The sequence below is a fragment of the Nannospalax galili genome, unplaced genomic scaffold, assembly GCF_000622305.1.
Source record: "Nannospalax galili isolate Female #2095 unplaced genomic scaffold, S.galili_v1.0 scaffold386, whole genome shotgun sequence".
Taxonomy (NCBI): domain Eukaryota; kingdom Metazoa; phylum Chordata; class Mammalia; order Rodentia; family Spalacidae; genus Nannospalax; species Nannospalax galili.
In genome coordinates, this window is record NW_008356676.1 from 2,072,663 (window position 1) to 2,096,737 (window position 24,075).

At 40.1% G+C, this 24,075-nt stretch overlaps 1 protein-coding gene and 1 long non-coding RNA gene across 7 annotated transcripts in view; both read right to left on the reverse strand.

The window, feature by feature from the left end:
- Positions 1–24,075, reverse strand: part of Dgkh (diacylglycerol kinase eta) — a 237,133-nt gene that overhangs the window by 202,304 nt on the left and 10,754 nt on the right. The gene's annotated exons all lie outside the window — the stretch shown is intronic.
- On the reverse strand, positions 11,792–12,364 carry LOC115067884. Its single transcript, XR_003847244.1, has 2 exons — positions 12,143–12,364; positions 11,792–12,043 (listed from the first exon to the last, which is right to left on the reverse strand). It is a non-coding gene; the product is annotated as an uncharacterized LOC115067884 (long non-coding RNA).

The window sequence follows — 24,075 nt, forward strand, 5'->3', positions numbered from 1 at the left end:
CTTTTTTTGAGACAGGGTCTCCCCTGTAGCCCCAGCTGGCTGGAACTCACTTTGTAGACCAGGCTGGCCTTGAACTCACAGAGATCCCCCTGCCTCTGCCTCTCGAGTGCTGGGATTAAAGGCGTGCATCACCACGCCCAACATGCAGACTAAATTTTAAGAACTTTATTTACAAAAGCCATTTGGCACAATATTTATGAACACAAATCCGGAATTTCCAGTAAAAGACTGTAAGAGGATTGCAAGTCATGATCTTGAACACAAAATGGAATTGCATTCAAAATGACATTGAATTAAGCAGAAAAGCTACCATTGCCTAAGATTTGGGTAACCCCTTCAGAGGATGCTGTGATAAGAACAGGAGGTAGGAATTGGCTAGTCAGTTAGGGTAAAAAGACCCCAAAGAAATGTAGCCAGTTTCTTGGCTAAAAGTCAAAATGTCCTTGGGCCTGTTAGCAACATACTCTACTCCAAAGGCCAAAAATGTCTTAAGTATTTGGGAGCTTGTATCTAATCCTTAAAAGATTTTAGGGTTACCTCTTCAAAGGGGGGAATGTTGGAGGGGAGGGAGTGGGAATGGATTTGATCAAAACACCTTATATACGTGCATGAAATTCTCAATAAAGTTTGTGTAAAAGTTAAAAAAAAGATTTTTGTAAAAGCTTTTAGAAAAAATATTTTAAACATTGTGTAGGGGGCTGGAGTGATGGCTCAGCAGTTAAGAGCACGAGATGCTCTTGCAGAGGACCCAGGTTCAGTTCCCAGCACCCACATGGTGGCTAACGACCATCAATAACTCCAGTTCCAGGTGATCCAACGCCCTCTTCTGGTCTTCGCAGACATTGTACATACATGCAGGCAAAACACACACATTAAAAAAAATAAAAATTTAAATCATTCTTTAAAATTGATCAAGAGATTTACACATACAAATGGGATGTTTCAGTTAGAAGCACAGATATCAATTCGTGTTGAAATTACCTCAGTGGAATGAGGTAACACTGGTAGAATGGAGGTGATGAGTTTGTGAAATGAGGATAGTCTGAAAATAGGAAAGAGTAGGAGGAAGCTGCTCAAACAGGTAGCAGTCAGTGCTTACCATGGTAACCGTGATCACCAGACCAGCATCCATCACGACATGAAGCTTAAGAGAGTCCCCACCTGCACCTTCTTTAAATTTCAGTTCATGGTTCCAGCAACCAATAGATATTAATAAGTAACACTTAAGTAGACTAAACAAGCTGGCAGCAACAGCAGTGACTAGACTAGTGGACATATCTGTAAAAGCTAAATTTCAAAGGGACTCTGGAAGATTTGCAAATTAAGAGAATGACAGTATTTTATTTATGAATTAACAATGGTGAAAAAGAATGCTGGTGGATGCTGAGCCCAAGATTCATCACACTTTTACACTCAGCTCTCATATTCATTGATGTCCTTGGCTCCAAGAGACACACTTTGATGATGAAGTAAATATTTTAGTTATAAAGTTCTTTCCCTTTAGATCAGTAAGAAACTATGCAGCAACGTGTCCACCACAAATCTGCCAGCCCCAAATTAATATTTTAGTGGTATTGCCAAGTCAGAGGGATTAGTGCACTGTCAAACATGACTAGTCAATTTATACATGAACTTAACAAATTGCAGAAACTTGACCTGAAGCAGGAAAAAGTGCAAGAGACAGTAAGATTGACGCTCGTTTGTATTTACCTCCTTTGATCTGCATAACAACCCCACAAACTGAACCTAATTTATCTCAGTTTTAACATTAGGCTTTTGTAGGTGTTAAATAATTCACCTACTATCATACCATTCCTAACTATAAGAGGCAGAAGAAGGGCTGGGGCTACAGCCAATGGCTCTATGCTCAATCTCCAGCACCCTTCCCCACCACATTTAACAGGAGGCAGAAGGTTCTATTTGTCTTAGACATCCAAACAAGGCCAATGGCCAGGAACTACTACTGTCTGGCTCAATGATGAACCCCAGGCTACACCTCCTTTCAAGAGAAGCATATACTTTAAAATATCCCACTCTATTTTCCAAAAATGTCTTTGGGTCAATAGAACTATATACTTATTAGAAGCAAATCTACTGCTTTTACAACACCCACCAGAGTGTGAACAGTTAATGTGGACATGAAGTCAGGTATGGTGGTATGCACCTGTAATCCCAGCACTCAGGAGAACGAGGCAAGAGGATTGCTGTAAGTTTGAGGCCATCCTGAACTACATAGTGAGACCTTATCTCCAAAAGTAATTAAAAAATGAAACGCACATCTATTAATCATTGTAATTATAGCACATAAACAAAATGTATGTTCAAAATGTTAGGGGATGAGTGGATGGCTGAAAGGATGGGCAGATGAGTGAGGGGTGGATGAACAGATTCTGTACAGTAGCCTGTGTTGATGTGTTTATTTTTATTTCATGTGCATGAGTGCTTTCCCTGCATATCTGTAAGTGCACCCATGTCTGCAATGCTTTCAGAGGCCAGAAGAAAGCATCAGATCCCCTGGAACTAAAGTTAAGGATGGTTGTTAGCTGTCTTGTGGGTGCTGGGAACTGCACTCGTTCTCTGAAAAGCAGCCAGTGCTCTTAACCACTGAGTCATCTCTCCAGCCCCCAGTAGCCTGTTTTGAACATCATCTGTCCTAGGAATTAGATATAACTGCCACTGCAGAGCAATTACAACTTTTTGTCCTTTCATAATGCTTATCATTTCAAGAGATGTCTTATTAATATTTTAATATGACATTGATAAATAAAACTTTGCGAATATTTCCTTTAACTTATTCAAAGAAAAAAGAAAGATGAAATCTAGGGTACTTTTCATGATTGATTTTTAAGAAACAGCTGAACTTTCATAATCCTCAGAAAAGAGATTTTGATGAAGAGAACCGGACAGAAGATGAACCATAAGAATAATAGGATTTAGTGTGTGTGTGTGTGTGTGTGTGTGTGTGTGTGCGTGCGTGTTTTTGTAGGTAAGCATGTGAGCACATGTATGTGGGTCATTCCTCAGGAGCCGTCTACTTTGCTTTCTTTTTGAGACAGGGTCTCTGGCTGACCTGGACCTCATCAAGAAGTCTAGGCTGCCTGACTTGTTTTCGCCTTTCCAGTGCTGGGGTTACAAGTGCATACCACCACACCTGGCTTTTTTTAGAGGAGTTCTGTGAATTCAACTCAGGGCTTTATGTTTGAAAGCAAGCTATTTACTAACTAAGCTATCTCCCCAGAACCTAGTTGGGTTTTTTAAAAAAAAAAAAAAAAAAAAAAAAAACATGCTCAAAAGAATATCTTAAGCTAAATTACCCTTTAAAAAAAAAAACACATTATCCCAGTAATAAGCTATATGTACAAGACACATAAATGGAACTCCATCAGCTTCCTTCCATTGTTATTGAGCTTTCTACTGTGTACCTTAAGACTATAATGACCATAATTTTTTTATAAGCCTTCATTAGCCGGGCGTGGTGGCACACACCTTTAATCCCAGCACTCGGGAGGCAGATCTCTGTGAGTTCAAGGCCAGCCTGGTCTACAGAGTGAGTTCCAGAACAGCTGGGGCTACAGGGAGACCCTGTCTCAAAAAGACAAAAAAAAAAAAAAAAACTTCATTCAAAAACACATATTCAGTCATAACAAGAAGGCAAACAGAACTTAATAAATTTTCTTTTTTGTTTCAGCTTCCATATTAAAAAAAATATTTAACAAGAAAAACATTTAACAATATTTCTAAAAATTAGGGTGGATTTACAATAAAATAATCAATTTAAAATATCACCCCCTTCATTTAAGGCCAGGAAGGTCAATAGTTCTCATCAATAAATTTTCTAATTAGCCTTTCCTATTGTAGACAGTCTCACAAAAACACCTGGTAACTTCTGTAACTCTTGAATAAAGTTTCATTAATTCAGTGGTGTGATGGTTAATTCTGGGTGTCAACTTGACTGGATCTGGGATTAACTGAAATAACAGAGACCTTCTTGATTGGATCTTCTGAAGCTGGAAGACCCACCCTAAATGTGGGGATTACCTTCTGATGGCAGCCATATAAAAGGCTATGGCAGAAGAGAGCTCTTGGCCTTCTCTCTCACTGGTGAGTTCATCTTGCTGTTGTGACCAATTTCTTCACACTCCAATGTAGACTGAAGACTAGCAGATCTCTTGTAACTCATCAGGCCTTCAGTACCAGATTGGGACTACTGAGACATCCAGCCTTGTTAACTGAGCAACTACTGGATTCTCACCCTCCCCTGTGTGGTGCAGCCATTGTCAGACTACTTGGATTCTATCTTGTAAACTAATCTGATAAATCCATATATACAATATATATGTTCATATATATATGTATATATATATATATATATATATTCATCCTACTGGTCCTGTTTCTTTAGAGAACCCTAACTAATACAAGTGGGCACTAAAAAAAAGTGTCTCTAGTGAGAACAATTAGTGTTCATTGAACATTGTATAGTTCAGTCTTGCTGGTGCTGGATTTGAATTGCTAAATCTATAAGATACAGTTCAACCTGATAGCCTCTGCAAGCCTTGCATATCTGCCCCAGCACATCCCCTGTGTTTGCCTCTGTTACAACATGCATCTATTACCATACATCTGTAAGCAATGATATTGTCCCCCACTACAAGAAAGAATAGCATTCTCTAAATTTTTATGCATATAGGTATTTTCCTGCACATATGTTAAGGGCACCATGTATGTGCAATGCCCATGGAGGCAAGAAGAGGGCATCAGATCCCCTGGAACTGGAGTTACAGACAGTTAGCCACCACACAAGTGTCAGGAACTAAACCTGGGTCCTCTGCAAGAGCAGCCAGTCCCTTATCCACAAAGCCATCTCTCCAGCCCCAGCATTCTCTAATTTTATATTCTCTGCACAGTATGAACCCAAATAAATTCGAAAAGGATACAAAGATGTGTATGCCCCTCTACAAAATCCTGAGAGTGTACTGGGCAACATACTGGCCTAAAGGTTAGTTACTCTTTCCACACAAATTACCAAAAGGAAGGGTGAATGTTACAACTTCCAAAATACATAATGTTTTAAAACCAGAACTATTTTTTAAGTTTGTTCAACAAGCTTTATGCAACTACTAAATAGCAGACAGTCTTTGAAACACAGAGCAAGGAAAGAAACAGAAAAGTATCCCAGTCCCCAGGGGGTTCTAACTATTATAAAAAGACAGGCACTAGAGAAAATAAATATATTTTCTAATGTATTTGACAGTAACCAGTGCTATGTCGAAGTGTAAAGAAGGAAAGAGGGGCTGGGGATATAGCTCAACTGGTAGAGTGCTCACCTACCTAGCATGCACAAAGCCCTGTGTTACATTCCCAGGACTGCATAAACCAGGCCTGGTGGATCTCACGTGTAATCCCAAATTCAAAATCATCCTAGGCTACAAAACAAAACAAGAAGGCTGGTTGGAGTGTGCCAGGCTGTGGGTGGTGGCTGTGTTGAGCAGCACTGCCAGCACAGGTCTCTGAGCTGACACCTGAATCAGTGAAAGGAGGGTGTTTAGCCTTTTTAAAAAAATTTGGATGTTTTTTTTTTGTTTTGGGGGGGTTTCTTTGGGGGTGAAGGTGTTGAGACACAGTCTCATGTAGCCTAGTCTGCTCTGGAAGTTGCTACATTGCCAAGGTTGAAATCTTGATCCTTCTGCCTCTACCTCTCAAAGTGCTAGGATTGTGTGCCACCGTGCCCTTCATGGGGAAGGAGTTTTGCTAGAAGATTCTTTTTCCTTTGCTTAAGACCATAAGTGTGTTCTGTAGAACACTAATTACAAACAAACCACCTGCACGGCTGTCTCTAGCCTTTCACACTGAGATTCCACAGCCTGGGAAATTCAGCTGTGTCTAAAGCAGAGGGTATGGAAGGGACTGTCACCCCACAGGGGGCAGGTTTATTTCTTTGCAAGGCAAGGTTTTTTTTTTCCTTGCTCAATCACAAAGTTTCTTTAGAGGTTGATTTTATTTCAAACATCAAACTTGGTGTGATACATCTTCTGTTTTCTTTCAATACTAACATAACAACTGACCTGTTCTGTGGGAGATAGGCTTGAGCCTAGGGTGATATTGCAACTGTCAGGGTCCAGGAATCTTGGCTCTGTAATCTGAAATCCAATATGCTAATGAGGCATCGTACCCTCTAATCTGTGAGGATGTTGTCTGTTATTCTAATAGGATGATGCTAATAAGGTATCCTACTTGCTGTACTGTGATAGGACGCTAAATCTGTTATGCTAATGAGGTATCCTACTTGCTGTGCTGTGATTGGACCACTACCCCTATATAAGCTTGTGCCTTCCTGCAATAAAGCAGACCTGTGTCACTGAACCTGGTCTCCTGTGTCTGAATGCGGCTCTGCTGACACAGTCTCCTCACCAGCCCTGGGGTCCGGGACCGGCAGAAGCAGTGACCACAGGAGGCAGCACAGGGCAAGCAGAAGAGCTGCCTCAGCACCAGGCGAGCAGAAGAGCAGCCTCAGCCCAGGGTGAGCAGAGGAGCAGCCTCAACGCCTGTGAGAACGAAGGAGCGGCCCCACGAGAATGGAGGAGCAGCCGCCGCTGGCGGTGACTGCATTGTTCAACTCTCTTCGAGCCACCATTCCAAATAGTTGTATTATCTCATTTAAATCCTCATAACGACTCTGAGATACACAAAGTTATTGTCCCTGTTTTAGCAAGAAGTCTGGTTTACAAAGCTTAAGTAACCTTTCCAAAGTCCCTTAGATGGGAAAGAGGACACCTGGGATGACTTTAGACCAAGCCTTTATCAAACAATAAAGTTCATCATCCCATTCCACAGCACACTACTGCCTCAGAGTCAAGAAATCAAATGCTGCACAGTTCGACAGACTTATTAACTGTTCAAGTAGAAACTTGATACAAAAAGCAAGCCTCATGACAAAAGTTTACATTGTAATGCCAACCATTAAGCAATATGAACTCACAGAAGCAAAATTCAGTCTCTAGTTTTGAAGACCATCTTGGGAATCTAAGATACAAACACCAGGATTGGTGATGCCAAAAGGATCATTATGTTAGGGAAAAGAAAGCAAATGGACCAATAAAGACAAAAGGAAACTACATCCTGTCTCTAAGAATATCTCTGGTCTCAGAATTGTTCCAAGTCCATTAAACCAACAGAGCAATGAAAACATGCATTATTGATCCCTAGATCGATTGTAGCAACAATTAATAATTAAAATCAGTGATAAAAGAACAAATGACAAACGTCAGTGTGATGTTTGTGCTTGTCATGGCAAGCCTTTATAGTCTTTCTGAAATGACAGCCATTTTTCTGCTCTGTGATATAAACAGGTTAAGTCAAAGGCAAATGTGTATTTAATATAGAGGAAAATGGGTCATCTTAATGAACAACTCTGTGTTCTAGCTTCAAAGATCTTTTTAAAGTATCGAAAATTAGAACATGAAAATATAATGAAGTATATCCGAATTTACTATTCTGGCAGGAAGATTTTTTCGATGCACTATTCTGATTGATGGGCTCTGAACTAATGGGTTTCAACTCAAATATTGGTTTTAATAATATTGACAGCAGTTTCCTTTTAAAGTAGTTTTACATAGAGTTGATTCTCATTATTTGTCTTAGCAATTATATTTTATAAAGCGACTGCAACATTGAAATAACAGATATGAACTACTAGGGAATATTTTCCCTTGAAGAATTACAGTCCTTTAACACCTGGTCACAATATTTTTCACAGTCAATCAATGCAAAAACCTTGTCATAAGGGGTATGCTTCTGTTTGAAGTCTTTTTCTGGAAAAAAAATACATATTTGATTCATGAACATTGAACTCAGTGCCAAAAACACTGTATCTCATGTCTGTAAAAAGCGTATCATCTATATATTTTCTCCATAAGACACATCACGGCTTTGTAGATCTTAGGACCCACACATTAGCTCTAAACAGAAGGCCATGTGATCACTAACAAGAAGCACAAAAATGGAGGAAACCTGGAATCATGCTGGTAAGATGAAAGAGGGTGCATGTTTACAAAATGAGAGCTGAAAAGAAGGCAGAGCATCACCTGGAATGTCACCAGGGGCGTCACCTGGGGCATCGCCTGAAACGCCACTGCTGGGAACATAGACATTGGGCAACTCAAAATTTTCACGTCTTTATGCAGGCCCACAAATGGCCATGAAAACACCATGAGTTGACTCTGAGGTCACAAACTTTAGTGAGTGGGTGAATTAGCAAATTGGGAAGATGTGAATGGAGGATCAACTGTGTAAAATGTCAAGTACATTCTTGTACTGCTTTTTAATTGTATGAAAATTTCATTAAATACTGTGTTGCATTTAACAACCTCTTCAGATTGTACCAACAGCTGCGTGGGGCTAGGGAGATGGCTTGGTGGGTAATATTCCTGCCATACAAACATGAAGACCTGAGTTCAGATCTACGGTAAAAGGGCACAGTGGCGCTTCTTCTGAACAGTGCTGGAGGAGAGGAAGCAGGTAGTGGGAATAGGCAGATTCCTGCAGCTTGCTGGCCAGCCAGCCTAGCCAAGCAATGGGCTCCAGTTTCAGTGACAGACCCATTTCAAAAATAAGGTGAAGAGCAACTGAGGAAAACACCAAATACTGGCTTCTGTCATCCTCACATCCTCACATATATACAACACACACACACATACACACACACACAGAATGCCTGACCCCTGAAGGTGTGGCTTCAATAATGCAGAGGCATTATCTCTAATATCTGTCATCTGAAAAAGGTCATTATTGATCTGGGTATTTCTTTCATCTTTAAGGTTAAAATTAATTTCAGTGGTTTGTGTAGTACAGCATTTCTAGGGAACACAATCACACTGTTTGTTGAAAGGAATCTTTCAATACAAAAAGCACATTTTACCAAATGAACTTTTATTAATATACTGTCAATACATTATCATTTACTAAGTATTCTTTACATAAATAGGTCTTATAAACACTATCAATAGCTAAAGTTTCCTATTATCAACCTTTTATTAAGAATTAACATTCAATTGTTTATGGTATGTATGCTGGATAGCTTTGGTGTCAACTTGACACACCTGGGTTGAGGGAGCCTCAATTGGGGGATTGCCTCTATTGGACTGGTCTGTGGCCATGTCTGAGGGGCATCTTCTTGATGAGTGATGTGGGAAGGCCACCCCTGGGCAGGTGGGCCTGTGTTGCATAAGAAAGCAGGCTGGGCAGGGGCCAGGGGAGCAAGCCAGTAAGCAGCATTCCTCCATGGCCTGTGCTCCAGCTCCTGCCTCCAGGTTCCTGCCCTGAGTTCCTACCTTGGGCTCCCAGATGAACTGTGACCCAGGAGATGTAAGATAAATAAACCCTTTCCTCCCCAAGTTGGTAGTGGTCAGAGTATTTTGTCACAGCAGTGAAGAACAAACTAGGACAGTATGAGTGTTTGCCTATATGTATGCTTATATGTGCGCTGCACGCATGATGCCTGGTACCTGCAAAGGCCAGAAGAGGGCGTCAGATCCCCTGAAACTGGAGTTACAGACGGTTGCAAGCCTTCATGTGGGTGATGGGAACCTAGCCTGGGTTCTCTTCAAGAGCAGCAAGTGCTCTTAACCCCTAAGCCATCTCTCCCAACCCAATATTCAATTTATTAAAGACATAAATTTAAAACATAGGTCAACCTTCAGCTAAGTTCAATTTACAAGTCAGCTTATTCTATCTACAAATACCTGGTATTTTAACCTCTTTTAGAAGCTCTTGATTCTATTACCTCACACACAATAAATAAAAGCAATTTAAAATTTTTTATGCAGTTATTCCTACATATAGAAACAGAAATTAATGCACAGTACTAGGTAGATAGTTAATGCACTTATTATTTACTATTCCAACAAAAATATTAAATCTGCCTCTAGAAATATGAGCAGTGCTTAAGTACTTTAATAAAAATAGTTTAAGTTACTGAATGGATTATGAGAACTCAAATTTTCTTTTTTGGTGGGGGTCTTGTAAATGATGCTTCTGTGAGCATGGGGTTCAACCACTTCATCATTTTAATGCTTAATATATCACATGCTTGCATTGTACTAAGTTCCTCAGGTTTTACCAACCTATAGGTAATCATGTGCTCACAATGATGACCACAGCCCTCACTTACTGGCTATCTCTCTCACTTGCATGGAACCCCAGACTCTCTCTCTCCCAGGGAATGTCTCAGATACTCAGGTTTGCCATCTCCTCGAGGAAACTGAGCATCTGTGCTGTCTATTTACTCCAACTTCTCTATTACTTCATAGACACAAGGGTCTTAATGCCACTGAGTGACTTTTCCCTGTCCCTCCATTACATCCACTCTCTTTCCCAAGCCAAAGCAGAAGGAAGGCGCTAGTCCAACAAGCAAGAGTGCTTTTTCCTTTAAGAGAAGGGCCATGGCTGGTTGGATGGTAATTTAGAACTGCTGTGACACAAACGGATGATGATAAGGGAGAAGTGTTTATTATACAGAAAGGTTGGATCTTCTTCAACATTCTTCTTCCTACTGTGGAATCTTAACTACATCTATGATAAAATCTCTACTTCTCAAAGGAGACCGTACCTACAAAAAGGTTTATAATCAGAATGCTCTGGCTTCTGGCTTGTCAGAGGCAGAACAAGAATTCTTTCCCCATGACTGCAAAATTTCATTAGCTTCTAGCTCACTTTCATCCCTAAGAAAGGAGGTACCTTATTGGGAAAATTGCCGTTCATCTCAAGAGTCCTAGATGTCTGGCTACCCCTGGCATTTACTGTGAGCTAGGCATGAGCTGAGGACTTTATTTTATCTCCTCACAACAGCCTTCTAGGGTTTACATATGGAGAATCTGGGGTTTATAGATGTTATATAGCTTGTCCAATAAGAACTGGAACCAGAGCTGGGTGTGGTGGCACATGCCTATAATCCCATCCCTCAGAAGGCTAAGACAAAAGGAAACAAGTTCGAGGTCATTGTAGGCTACATAGTGAATTCAAGGCCAGACTGAGACTTACACACACACACACACACACACACACACACACACACACACACACACAAACACCATACAACATACCTGAAACCAGGACGCATGCTATTTAATGCATTTCAGGGTTTTGTCTGTATTTTTTTTTAATTCAAACCAGATTTATTCATTTGTTTGGGGGAAACTTTCTCATCATTCTCTAAATAAACTTATCTTTGTATTTCACAACAGGAGGATTCCCCAAGACTCACATACATAATTTGGGGTTACATATATATTATTAATTACATAGTATGGAGCCCTTGGGGTCATTTGGAGAGCCACTGTGTAGTACAATGAATATGACTTGTTTTGGAGTTTCATGAACTTACCTCAAGGAAGAGCAAGACAAACAAAAAGGACACAGGATTCACAGAAAGGCTATCAGGGAAACACACCACTACCCAGCAGCTTGTTAGGCCAGGGTCCGTGGAACACTCTGTGTGGGGGTTGCTGAGTAGCAGGAGAAATGTCAGAGGTTAGGTGGGTGGGGCTGAACAGACAGGCTGCTGTGACAGTGTCCTGGAAAACTAACCACCATGGTAAGACCGAAATTTGCCCTTAGAGGCATATTCATATTAAAAGAGTACAGTTGCTGTTCTAAATTAGCAAGTTTGATCTTAAAAATAAAGTGGTATCTAAAATCTACTAAAAGACAGTCAAAAAACAAAGCAATAGTTGGAGAGGGATCTGGAGGTCAAGTGAGGGCTTTATTTAAATGAAACTAGTTTTTCTTAAGAAGATCCTATGTGGGCCAAGGAGGAGCATCCAGATGCCAGGGAAGAGTCGATCCAGAGCCCTATCTTTGTGCATGCAAAGCAGGATGGGATGGTGTGAGGAACTAGCCGGTCTTCCCTGGGAAACCAATCATCAGCTTGAGGCAGATGCAGGGGAAGGCACTTCTACAACTCTTCTCCGATAGTTTTGATTTTCCCAGTGAAACAGGGAGCTAGTTATAATCTGAGAATGAAGGTGGAAGAGAAGATGGTGTAGATCTGAAAAGAGAGGAAGGATAGGAAATATTTGGTCAGGGGAGGGAACACTTGAACAGGAGAGTGAGGAAGCAAAGGGGCTGAAGAATGCAGTGTGAATACCAGGCTGAGGGGAGTGTCCAGGAATGTCAAGCAGGCACTGTCAGCCTGGCTGCAACCCCATCAGCTGCAGGGGCAGAGGAAGAGGAGAGGAGAACCGTGTCAGATGTGGCTGCAGGTCATCTAGGCATGGCCAGGCATGAGGGGACAGGGAGACCTGCCGGGGGTGACACAAAGGGGAGGTCTCTAAGGTTAAGTGCTGGAATTTATGCTGAGAATGAGAAGTGCTGGAAGAAAAGGTTGTAGATAGACACTAAGTCCAAGAATGGATAATTAGCTATTCAGATTTTACAAAAAGAAGAAAAAGGCTACTAAAATAAACTATATGGTTTTAATTATTTTAAATATTAGATGCACTAACAGTAGGTTACATATTATATATCAATTAAATAGCTATACTATTCTCATAATAATTCCAAAATGTGCTCATCATGAAGACGTGTAAACATATTTTTTTAAATCTTCTTGTAGAATGGTTCCATCATTTTTATCAAGAACTGTCGATTTTTTTTTCTTTGCATACTAGCAACTAACATACCATTTTAATCTCCTTTCAACTGCATCTGAGTAAGTGAAACAGGAGAAAAACCTGAGTTCTGCAACATTTTTTAAAGTGTCTCTGAAGAATTATGTTTAAAGGAGGATAATTTAAAGTATGTGCTGTTTAGTCAATCTTCAAAAATAATTTGCAAGGTGGCAGTGGGTGGTACACACCTGTAATCCCAGCACTTGAGGGTGGAGACTAGAGGACCAGACCGATCCAGAGTTCAAGGCAGCTTCAGCTACATGAGACTCTCTCAAAAAAAAAAAAAAAAGAAAGAAAGAAAAAGAAAAGAAAAGAAAGGAAGAAAGAAATAGTAATAATTATTTTCACATTGGGGTTGGAGTTATCCATAACTAAAAGTGTCTTACTTAGATCCCCTTGTAGGGGATGTCACCACGTTGATGTTTGGGTATCTGGACATGACAAAAAAGGATGTTATCAGGATGCCCTCTTCATTTATTAGGTAGTGGAAACATCTACGTCATCCCTCACCCACACTATGTAAAGTCCAACAGAATACATTGCTTGTCTCTAAAACTAAAAATAAAAACCTGGAAAGCTTTTCATTTTCCTCCACTAAACTTACTCGATAGCAAATTTGCAATTCTCTTTAACTGGATGTGACACCTGCTCCACACATGTCATCCTGCTGGTCTCACAGTCTCCTACCCATATTCTACCAAAGCTTGATACAGCATGTGCAGTGAGAACATAAAAGAAACCAATCACAGAAAGGGAAACATCTCAAGTGGGTAGAATGACATAGGCACCCAATTAGGAAACATCTGCCTTATTTTGAAAACAGAAGTTTCAAGTGACTGGTCAGAGAATGACAGTGGCAGAAAACCAGACTTGAATGACATGGCACCGACTGCCAGAGGCGCTCTTCACCTAGATACCTGCATAGCTCAAGTCACTTGGCCGAGTTAGATGTTCACGTATGTATCTCTTATTTTTTGTCCTAAGTTCCTTATACAAAGCCTCTCTAAGGAACATGCAGACAGATGTAAATTTTAGGAGGCCTTCCCAAATCCAGTTGAGCCTGGGGATGCCTGAGGTCTGAGCTAGGAGCTCCTTTGTAACTCTGTTAACTCACTTCCAACTTTCTCCCTGCTTCCCCCTTGTTGCACTCCAGCCCCACCCCACAGGACCATCTCTGCAGCTGCTCTTCCTTCTGATTGGATGGCTCTTTCCACAGGTCAACACCACATGGCTCTAACACCACCCTCAGGAGAGACCTCCTTTGCAACTCCCCCCACTAGTCTCGGACTCTGTTTCCTATAGTATTCATCTCTCATACGTCACTCACTCGAATATTTATGAGCTCATAAATTCTCCCTGCACTGAAATGCGAACTCCATGAGGGTAGAAGTCTATTTGTCTATTTGGCTTCCTGTTTTGTCCCTGGCACCTCTCACAGTACTTGGACTGCTGTGTTTTTAGAATTCGTGAACTGAGGTGCAACAAAAACTAAAAAGAGAAGGCACATACAGGTAATGTTTGCTAATGAAAATGTTCTCAACCAGTCATGATGGCTCATGCCTGCAATCATGCCTGCAATCTCAGCAGTCAAGAGGCTGAGGTACAACAGTCACCAATTCCAGGCCAGCCTGGGTTAGAGTGAGACCCTGTCTCACACACACACACACACACACACACACACACACACACACACACACACGCAATCTTTAAATATAAGCTTGATGCACTTCTCCCAGATTTTCTTTCTTTCTTTTTCTTCTTTTTTGTTATGTTATCTTTATAAGGAGATCGGGTCTTGCTATGTTGCCATGCTGGCCTCAAGCTCCTGGCCTCACATCATCCTCTGGCCTCAGCTTCCTGAGTAGCTGGGACTACAGGCACTGTGCTTGGCCATTTCAGTACTGTATTGTTTGCAAAGCAGGTGACCTTATTTAAGGGCTGCATAAAATTGCCTTCTGTTTCCTACCCTCAGACTCACAGGATTACAGTGCAGGGTCCTGGTCCAGAGCCCCTGGGAAGTTTTAAGGGACAGCATGCAAGCATGAGGCCAGCAGGGGGAAGCTCCTTCTCTCCTAACCTCTCTTACTCCTTCCCTTCTCTTTCCCTGAAATTCCTTCTCCTTTCCCTCTTGCTCCTACCATTACTAATTTCTTTTTTTTTTTTCCAATGTGTATTAGTGTTTTGCCTATGTGAATGTAAGTGCACCCATGTCGTGCAATGCCCATGGAGGCCAGAAGAGGATGTCAGGTCACCTGGAACTGGAGTTAAAAAGGGTTGTTAGCCACCAGTTAGGTCCTGGGAACCAAACCTGGATCTTCTATGACAGCATCCAGTGCTCTTAATCACTGAGCCATCTCTCTGGCTGGGCTAGAGCCCACTAAGTATGCAGGCTAGGTTCAAATGCAGAGACCTGCCTGTCTCTGCCTCCTGAGTGCTGGGATTAAAGGTATGAGCCATGCCCAGCCATGATTAATTTTTTACTGTGAGTATATCTCACTCTATGTCTTCAATTTCACAATACCTTTTTGCATGGGAATCCTGGTTTTTAGTGGTATGCATGAGTAAAAATTTGAAATACAAATATCAGATTTAAATACTTTAGCTGAAATGTCTATGAATTCTAAGTAAAATGAGCAAAAACCACTGAATCGTTTGGTTTTTTTTAAAATTTTTTTATTTTTTGGTCTTTTTGAGACAGGGTCTTCCTGTAGCCCCAGCTGTCCTGGAACTCACTGTGTAGACCAGGCTGGTCTTGAACTCACAGAGATCCGCCTGCCTCTTCCTCCCAATGCTGGGGCTACAGGAGGCATGTACCACCACACCCGGCTGTGTTTTTTTTGTTGTTGTTGTTTTTTAGTTTTGTTTTTTTTTTAATCAACAGAAGTACTAATTTAAAAGAAAATGTTTCTAGGTACCTAACTCTTCAAACAGGTTTTCAAAGAAAAGTGTTAGTTTCACTTCTGTAAAGATGGTATTTTTTTAAAGGTCATCATATAGCTTAAAAGAACCTATGATGTAATTTTCCACTTGGCCTATTAAGATGTATTTTAGGGAAAAAAAATGAGTAAAATTTATTTTTAACTAGGTAGGGAATGCAAAATGACATGTTATTTTGGCCCAGTTTTTAACCTATTTTATTAAAATAAAATGTGCAAGAGTGATTTTTCTGAACAAGCAGATCATTCTGAGTTGGATTATTAGTACAAACCCCTAACTTCTTTAAAATTTGCAATATTCTAATATTGATACATATCTAAGGATACGTCATACTTCCACAGCATGTGAAACTCAATGGCAAAAGGGACACCTGTGAATCTAGCTTTAGAACTAAAATATTTTCTTTTCTTTGTTTTCTCGCTCTATTGTCCCTGCTGATCTGGAACACACAGAATTCCTCCTGCCTCGGCCTCCTAAGTGCTAGAACTACAGGTATGAGCCATGATGCTCAGCTTTAAAGGACTGGATGCACTAAATTACATTCTGGTAGTCTGGGAAAGTCCTGGTATTCAAATGGCTCCATGAGAAGGTTAGATATTCCAGCTCCACACAGGATCAAGCCAATCATATTTCCTCAGATACAAAACAAAAGCCTACAGTCTTCCAAATAGCCTCATAACCAAAGGCAAAAAGGAGGGGATTGCTACTGAAAAAAAAAAATCTAAATTTTAGAGACTGGAGAGATGGCCTAGCAGTTAAGACAGGGTATTGCTCTTGTAGAAGACCTGAGGTCCATTCCCAGCACCCACATCAGGTGGTTCACAACTAACTCCAGCCCCTAGGGATCTGATACTCTCTTCTTGCTTCAGACACCTGCACTCACATGCACATACCCAAACACAGACATATACTCATAACACATAATTTTTAAGTTTTCTTACAAAGTCACTAGCAGTTAGTGCCTTCTAGAAGAATGGCTTTCCTTTCTCCTACACAAAACTGGAAATAAACAAGTCTTCCAATTAATAGCCTTAAATAAAAGGTTATTTGTCCAAAAAAATTTAAATCCTTAAAAAAAAAAAAAAGACACCAATAGCTGGGCATGGTGACTTATTCCCATAATATAAGCATTCAGGAGACTGAGGCAGGAGAATTGCTACAAGTCTGAGTACCAAATAGTCTAGACTACAAAGTAAGACCCTGCCTCAAAAAGAAAAAAATCTCTATGGGCATTGCACACATGGGTGCACTTACATACATGCACGCAAAACACTCATACACAGAAAATAAAAATAAACAAAAAAATCAAAAATATTTTTTTTAAAAAAGATCACAACTGGAGAGATGGTTTGGCTTTTAAGAGCACCTGCTGCTCCTGCAGAGGACCCAAGTTCAGTTCCTAGGACTCACATGTTGGCTCCAGTTCCAAAAGATTTGACACCCTCTTCTGGCCTCTGAGGGCATTGCACACATGTGGTGCACTTACATACACAGAAGCAAAATGCTCATAGACACATAAAATAAAACATAGTGAGTTCCAGGACAGCTGGGGCTACAGGGAGACCCTGTCTCAAAAAGACAAAAAAAAAAAAAAAAAAAAAAAAAAAAAATTTTAAAGAATTATCTATGAAAAATGGAAAAAAAGTACTTTGGATTCTAAACTAAAGCTGTGATCAGTAACAACCATTGGTTACCTTAAGCTATGTTGGCCAATCAAAAATATAGATGTGTTTCAAGTGGCTAAATAGTCAGAGTGAAATACTCAATATCCAAAAAGCAGCAAACAAATTTGTCAAGAGAAACTGTAATGCACTAACATGTTATGGCCTTTTTCAAAGGTCTATTCTTAGATATAAAACAATTTCCTTTTAATTAAGCCTTTGCTTACAAACAAGTTATTTAAGTAAATGAAATCTAACAAATCCAATCTAAGAGCAATGCTGTGCCTGGAAACAGAAAGGCGCTCTAAGCCGTTTCATACAGCCTTTCACCAAACCCATGGTAACAATGAACATTCAACCTGAGTGAAAGATTTCTAAATGCAGACACTTTAAAATAACGCATCCTAAGCTATATGTAAAGGTTTAGCAAATTATTTATGTCGCTTATCTTTAATAATGGGATACCATGTTTGACTTGTAATCAAAATGGAAAGAAAGCTGTTATACCATATATTACTGTACCAAGAGTCAGAGTTTCCAGTCTATATTTAGTTCACATTAAAATGGAAGCAAAGACGCAAACCAAACTAAAAATAAAAATGTTCTACAAAGTTGAGATTTTTCAAATGGACTGAAATTTAGCTTTATTTGGTCCTTTAAGTGCTGATATTTAGCAGTACCCTCACCCTGCATTGTTTGGGAACCTAACTCTACCATCTTCCATCATCTACAGTAGGGGCCAACGTTAGCTGACTGGGACCCACCCACCATCTCCACCGGCCACATCCTGCTGGCACCTGAGTTTGCATAGTCAACAAGTAAAGAGTTTTACATATTCGAACTGGTTAACTTTTTAAAGCAATATTTTTAAACCTGAAAAATATATTACATTCAAATTTCAGTGTCCTTAAATAAAGCTCTATTGGAATACAGCCACTTGCTCATTAGACTATGTCTATGGCTTTTATACTAAATGGCAGAGAGGTACTGGTTTGTGGGCAGGTGGGTTGGGTTATGCTGTCCTTTTTTTTTTTTTTACTATGGTATGACTGACAAAAATTATAAGCTGCTATCGACAGTTGATGGCATCTGAGGGAGGGTGTCAGTTTTCTTTAAAGGTGTGGCCCTTGGTAGGTCAACCATGCTCCAGTCGATTAACCTTTCCTCACCCATGAGGATATGGACAGCACAAATGGACTCAGTGAGTTGTTTTTTAAAAATAAAAGAGCTGGATGTGGTGGCACACGCCTTTAGTTCCAGCACTCAGGAGGCAGAGGCAGAGGCAGGCGGATCTCTGTGAGTTCAAGGCCAGCCTGGTCTACTTAGTGAGTTCCAAGTCAGCTGGGGCTATAGGGAGAGACCCTCAAAAAGACCAAAAAGTAAATAAATAAAAAAGAGGTGGCAAGGGGAGTGGGACTGGGAGGAGTTAGGTGAAGATCAGGGGATGAAGATGATCCCCTGAGAATTGTATGAAATTCTCAAAAAATTAATAATTTTTTTAAAAATTATAAGATGATCATAGTAATTCATAACTGTAATCCCAGCCAGACAGGAGGATTCCAAGTTCAAAGTCAGCCTGGGCAACTTAGTAAGACCCTGTCTCCAATTAAAACAAGTTTTTTTTTAAAGGAGGTGACTATGAGTATAGGCCAGTTGTCTAGCATGCCCAAGACCCTGAGTTCAATACCCAGCACCACAAAAAAAAAAAAAAAGTGTATTGCATATATTTATGTTAGAAGGCATAATATTTTGATATACACAGACTATGAAATGATTGTCAGGGTACTTAGCCTATCCAGCATCTGACTTTTTTATCGTGAAAACATTTAAGACCTCACAGCAAATTTTAAGTTTATAAATTATACATTATTGTTACAACTATAGTCACCATGATACAGTTACAGAGCTTACTCAGTCTGACTGAAACTCTGTGCTCTCTAACCAAGGTCATGTCACTCCACCCTTCCTCCACTTCCCTCTCTGGTCCATTATTCTCAGAGCTGAGTAACTGAGAGGGAGACCTAATGGCACCACAAACTTAAAATCCTTACTACTGTCAGGTGTGGTGGCGCACGCTTTTAATCCCAGCACTCGGGAGGTAGAGGCAGGCGGACCTCTGTGAGTTCAAGGCTAGCCTGGTCTACATAGTGAGTTCCAGGACAGCTGGAGCTACAGGGAGACCCTGTCTCAAAAAGACCAAAAAAAAAAAAAAAAATCCTTACTACTTTGCCCTTTAGAAACATTGGCCAACTTCTGCTCCAGATGAACTGGTCAAAATGTAAACATTCCTCCCATTTCATACTGAGTTTCTGGGCAACAGACCTGTCAGCACTTTATTCTTACTTCTCCCACTTCATCCTATGAATTCCAGTGTTTCCGCTCAGAACTGTTGCTAAAAATTTTGATAATATTTTCTAGTTTATTTTTTCTGTCTTAAACTCTGGACACAGAACCATCATGACCTACGAAGGCATTGCCACCTACAATTTGAAAAACCATGAGCAGGTCTTCCCATTCTCCTCTATCTAGACATCATGGTTAAAAAATAATACTGTTTTATTTGCATAAAGCAAAGAAAAACACAAATCATTATTTTCACATATTGCCTTGGCATAAAGGTATCAAAGCTTACTTATACTTTTTGTCTTTTTGATACAGGGTCTCCCTGTAGTGTTAGCTGGCCTGGAGCTCACAGAGATCCACATGCCTCTGCTTCCCTAGTGCTGGGATTAAAGGTGTGAGCCACCACGCCCGGATGCTTATACATTCTTAATGGTAAATTAAAACCAAGATACTAATCAGATGATCATATTCACTCCTTGGTTGACTTTAAGAGCCGCCTTAATTCAGATATAATTTGTTGATAATTTCTGAATATCTTGCCAGTGTTTAGGTATTTTTTTGCTAAATTTAGAGAATAATTTAATTGTAAAGATAAATACAAATGGCAAACAAAATGAGATCCCAGTTACCTAACCAGGAGGTATTTTTGACACACAAAACTTCATGACCTTGACTGAGATGACTCAATGGCCAAAAAGTCGTTGAAATGGTTGATTTGTTTACACCATTACATAACAGCTAACCATCCTAGCCTGCAAGCTGAGCAAGCAGCCCTTGGCCACCCCTGCAAAAATGAAAGATTACTGCACCCACAGGCCAGCAGAAAGCACAAGTCTTCATGTTCACCAACAGCTCCAAGTTTCTATTAATGCTGTTTCAAAATGTCTCATCATCAAGACCTGTGAAGTGTGTGAAACTGTTACAATAATTGTGTCTAACTGGGAAATCCACAAACTTGGAAACAACAGGGAAGGGCAAAGAGGCAGCAGAAGAGACAGGAAGGATACTGCTCCCATTTGGCTTTCTCCCATCAGCACCACATTAACTTCTGCATGAGTTTTTGCCTTTGGGAAATTAAGTTGGCCACAAAACTATCTGTTTTGCCTGAAATTGCCTGAAATTCTACTTGGCTAATACAGAGAAAAGAAAAACATGAAAAACAGAGAAAGAAAAAAAGGTAAATAGGACAAAAGATGTATTAAGAAACCTTGGGGGTGGGAGTGGAAAACTAAAGGGGAACAAAGATCACATACAACACGAGGATGTGAGGAGGGCACTACGACACACAGGAGTTTGTTAAGCTACGTTAACCTTACAAGCACACCAGTCTTACTCGTGGGCTGGGCAAAGTGAATGCCTAACATGTGTGAGGCCCAAGGTTCCATCTTTATCTCTCTCTCTCTCTCTCTCTCTCTCTCTCTCTCTCACACACACACACACACACACACACACACACACACACACACACACACAATTTTTTACCTAAAAACAGCATATCCACTACAAAAAGCTGAGATGAATGCCCTGGAACCACTCATTTCCTTCCACAGATTACATGACCCGATACTATGTTAGGTTCAACTACATGATATTTCCTACCTTGCACTAATTCTTTGGTTTTGTTTTGTTTTGTTGAGACAGGATTTTCCTATAGCCCTAGCTGGCCCAGAATTTGCTATGTAGACCAGGCTGGTTTTGCTCTCACAGAGATCTGCCTGCCTCTGCCTCTCCTACACCATTTTTGATAGGCAACTTTGTATAGCTCAACTTAGTAAGTTGATTAGATAGACTGCCATCACTGAAAACAATGAAGTAGATATAAAAAAGACACTTTTATGTTCCTAGTAGCATTTTAAAGAAACAGGTATATATTCATATGTGTATTATATATACTTATATATAATATATGTTTATATGTGTAAATACTTATGTATATAAAAACAGATACTGATATTTTCTCTATATCTATCTCAAGCCTTGAGCTTTCTCTATCTCTATATCAAGCCTTGAGCTTGAGGAACTCCTCCTGCTTCTCCAGTGCCAGGATTACAGGTGTACGCTACCACATGTGGCTATACATCTTAAATAAATATATATGTAGTCTGCATACATAAAATATATGTACATGTTTATATATCCTTACATGTATGTTATACATGCAAATATATACACATATATATATACACACATGCACTTGTATGTGCATAGAAATTTTCTGGAAGCACTATGCATGTTTCTGAGAAGGAAACCTAAGGTCTGGGATGAGACCGGTTACTTTATACTGGCTATTATTCAAGCTCTTGTGCTGTTAAGACTGTGTAATTTGAGGCTGGAGAGATGGCTCAGTGGTTAAGAGCACTACTGCTCTTGCAGAGGACCGGGGTTCGATTCCCAGCACCCACATGGTGGCTGCAAACCATTCTTAACTCGAGTTCCATGAGAATCTGAAACCCTCTTCTGACCTCCACGGCATTGCAAGACATGGGTGCACTCACTTACATTCAGGCAATATACTCATACACATAAAAATAAAATGTTTTTTAAAAGACTGTAATTTTATATATGTATTACCATTTTTTTTCAGACATTGTCTCATGCAGTCCAGGCTATACTCAAATTCACCATCCTCCTGCCTCAGCCTCCTGACTACTGGAATTACCATACCACATTGCCAGCTTATACTACTTTTTCAATTAAGAAAATGTCTGCTTTTCAGGGGCTGGGGAGATAGCTCATCAGTTAAGAGCATTGACTGCTCTTGCAGAAAACTTGGGTTCAATTCCCAGTACCCACATAATGACTAACAACCATCCATAATTCCAGTTCCAGGAGAATTGATGCCCTCTTCTGACCTCCTCAGGCATTGTACAACACAGGTGCACTTACATACATGCAAACAATATGCCCATTCACATAAAATAACAAAAAAATCTACTTTTCAAACACCTCATGTAACTTAATGTCCTTTATTAACCTGCAAATCATTTAAAATATTAACCAGGATTTACAAGAACACTTCAAATAAGGTAATTAAACTCTAGATCTTTTTTGTTTGATTGATTTTGAGACAGGTTATTATGTAACTCAAACTGACTTGATACTCCAGATCCTCCTACCTCTATCCCCTGAGTGCTGGAATTACAGGTATGTGCCACTACACCTTGTTTTTATGCAGTGCTGGGAATCAAACCCAGGGTTTCACTCATGCTAGACAAGCACTCTACCAATGAGCTGCTTCCCCAACCTTCCACTTTAACTCTAAACTGCCAACCAAAGAGCTTAATGATTCTAAGCCTCTGAAAGGGAACTAAAATTACTACTAACTACATTTGTATGTTTTTTTTTTTTTTGAGACAGGGTCTCCCTGTTGCCCCAGTTGGCCTAAAACTTGCTAAGTAGACCAGGCTGGCCTCAAACTCATAGAGAGATCCACCTGCTTCTGCCTCCCAAGTGCTAGAATTAAAGGTATGCACCACCATGCCCAGCCTACTAGCTATATTTTAATAAAGAGATTCACAATATGAAGCACTATTCATAAGTATTTAATTCACATGCACAGTGTGTGTGGGGATGCACGTGTGTGCAGAGTCCAGAGGCCAAGGTCAGGTGTCTTCCTCAATCACCTTAATTTTTTGAGTCAGGGTTGCTTCCTGATCTTAGAGCTCCATGATTCAGCTAGCAAGCCCCAGGGATCCTCCTACTTTCCCAACACTTGACTTTTTAAAAATGTGGGTAATGAGGATCTAACTCAGGTCCTTGATTTGTACAGCAAGCACTTTACAGACAGAGCCATCTTCCCAGCCCTGAGAAGTATTTGCTACTTCTATACACAACACACTCTGCTATAGGCCATATGTCTATACATATGGTCTCTACATATAAATGCTTGATAGAGAGCATATCTACACATCTTTATGTAAGCAGTTGTGTATAGGTATATGTGTACAGAATTCAAGTCACCACTAAGTAATTCCAAACTCTCATGCCACATGGTCCTTTGGTGCACCTACAGAGTCTATAAGCAAGAACTGTCAGTGTTGTCTTTAAAACTACTAAGCTTTGAGCTAGACCTGAGACTTGTGCCTCTCTTCCAGGGTCTCCCATCTTACACACCTTTGGAGAAGAGGGATAGAATATCTATATTCTTCTAAAGATGCTTCTCTTCTTTTCTGGATTACACCTTTAGTAGTTCTGCTTGTATAAACTCCCCAGTGACCTCATCTTCTCCCCTCAAAAGCCTGTATATGATAAGAGTCACAGTGATGGAGTTTAGGGAATGTGTCTGTGGTTGGGATTGCTGTGGGTAGAGTGTAAAGTTGAAGCTCACTAGTCTCAGCAACATAAGGCCCTGATCTCAGATGGTCATATATGAAAATATTGATGAACTTATATGAATCCTAATATATGAGCAAGTATAAAATATGGAATTTCTGATATTCTTGTACTGAATGTCAGAAGCATTATTTCAG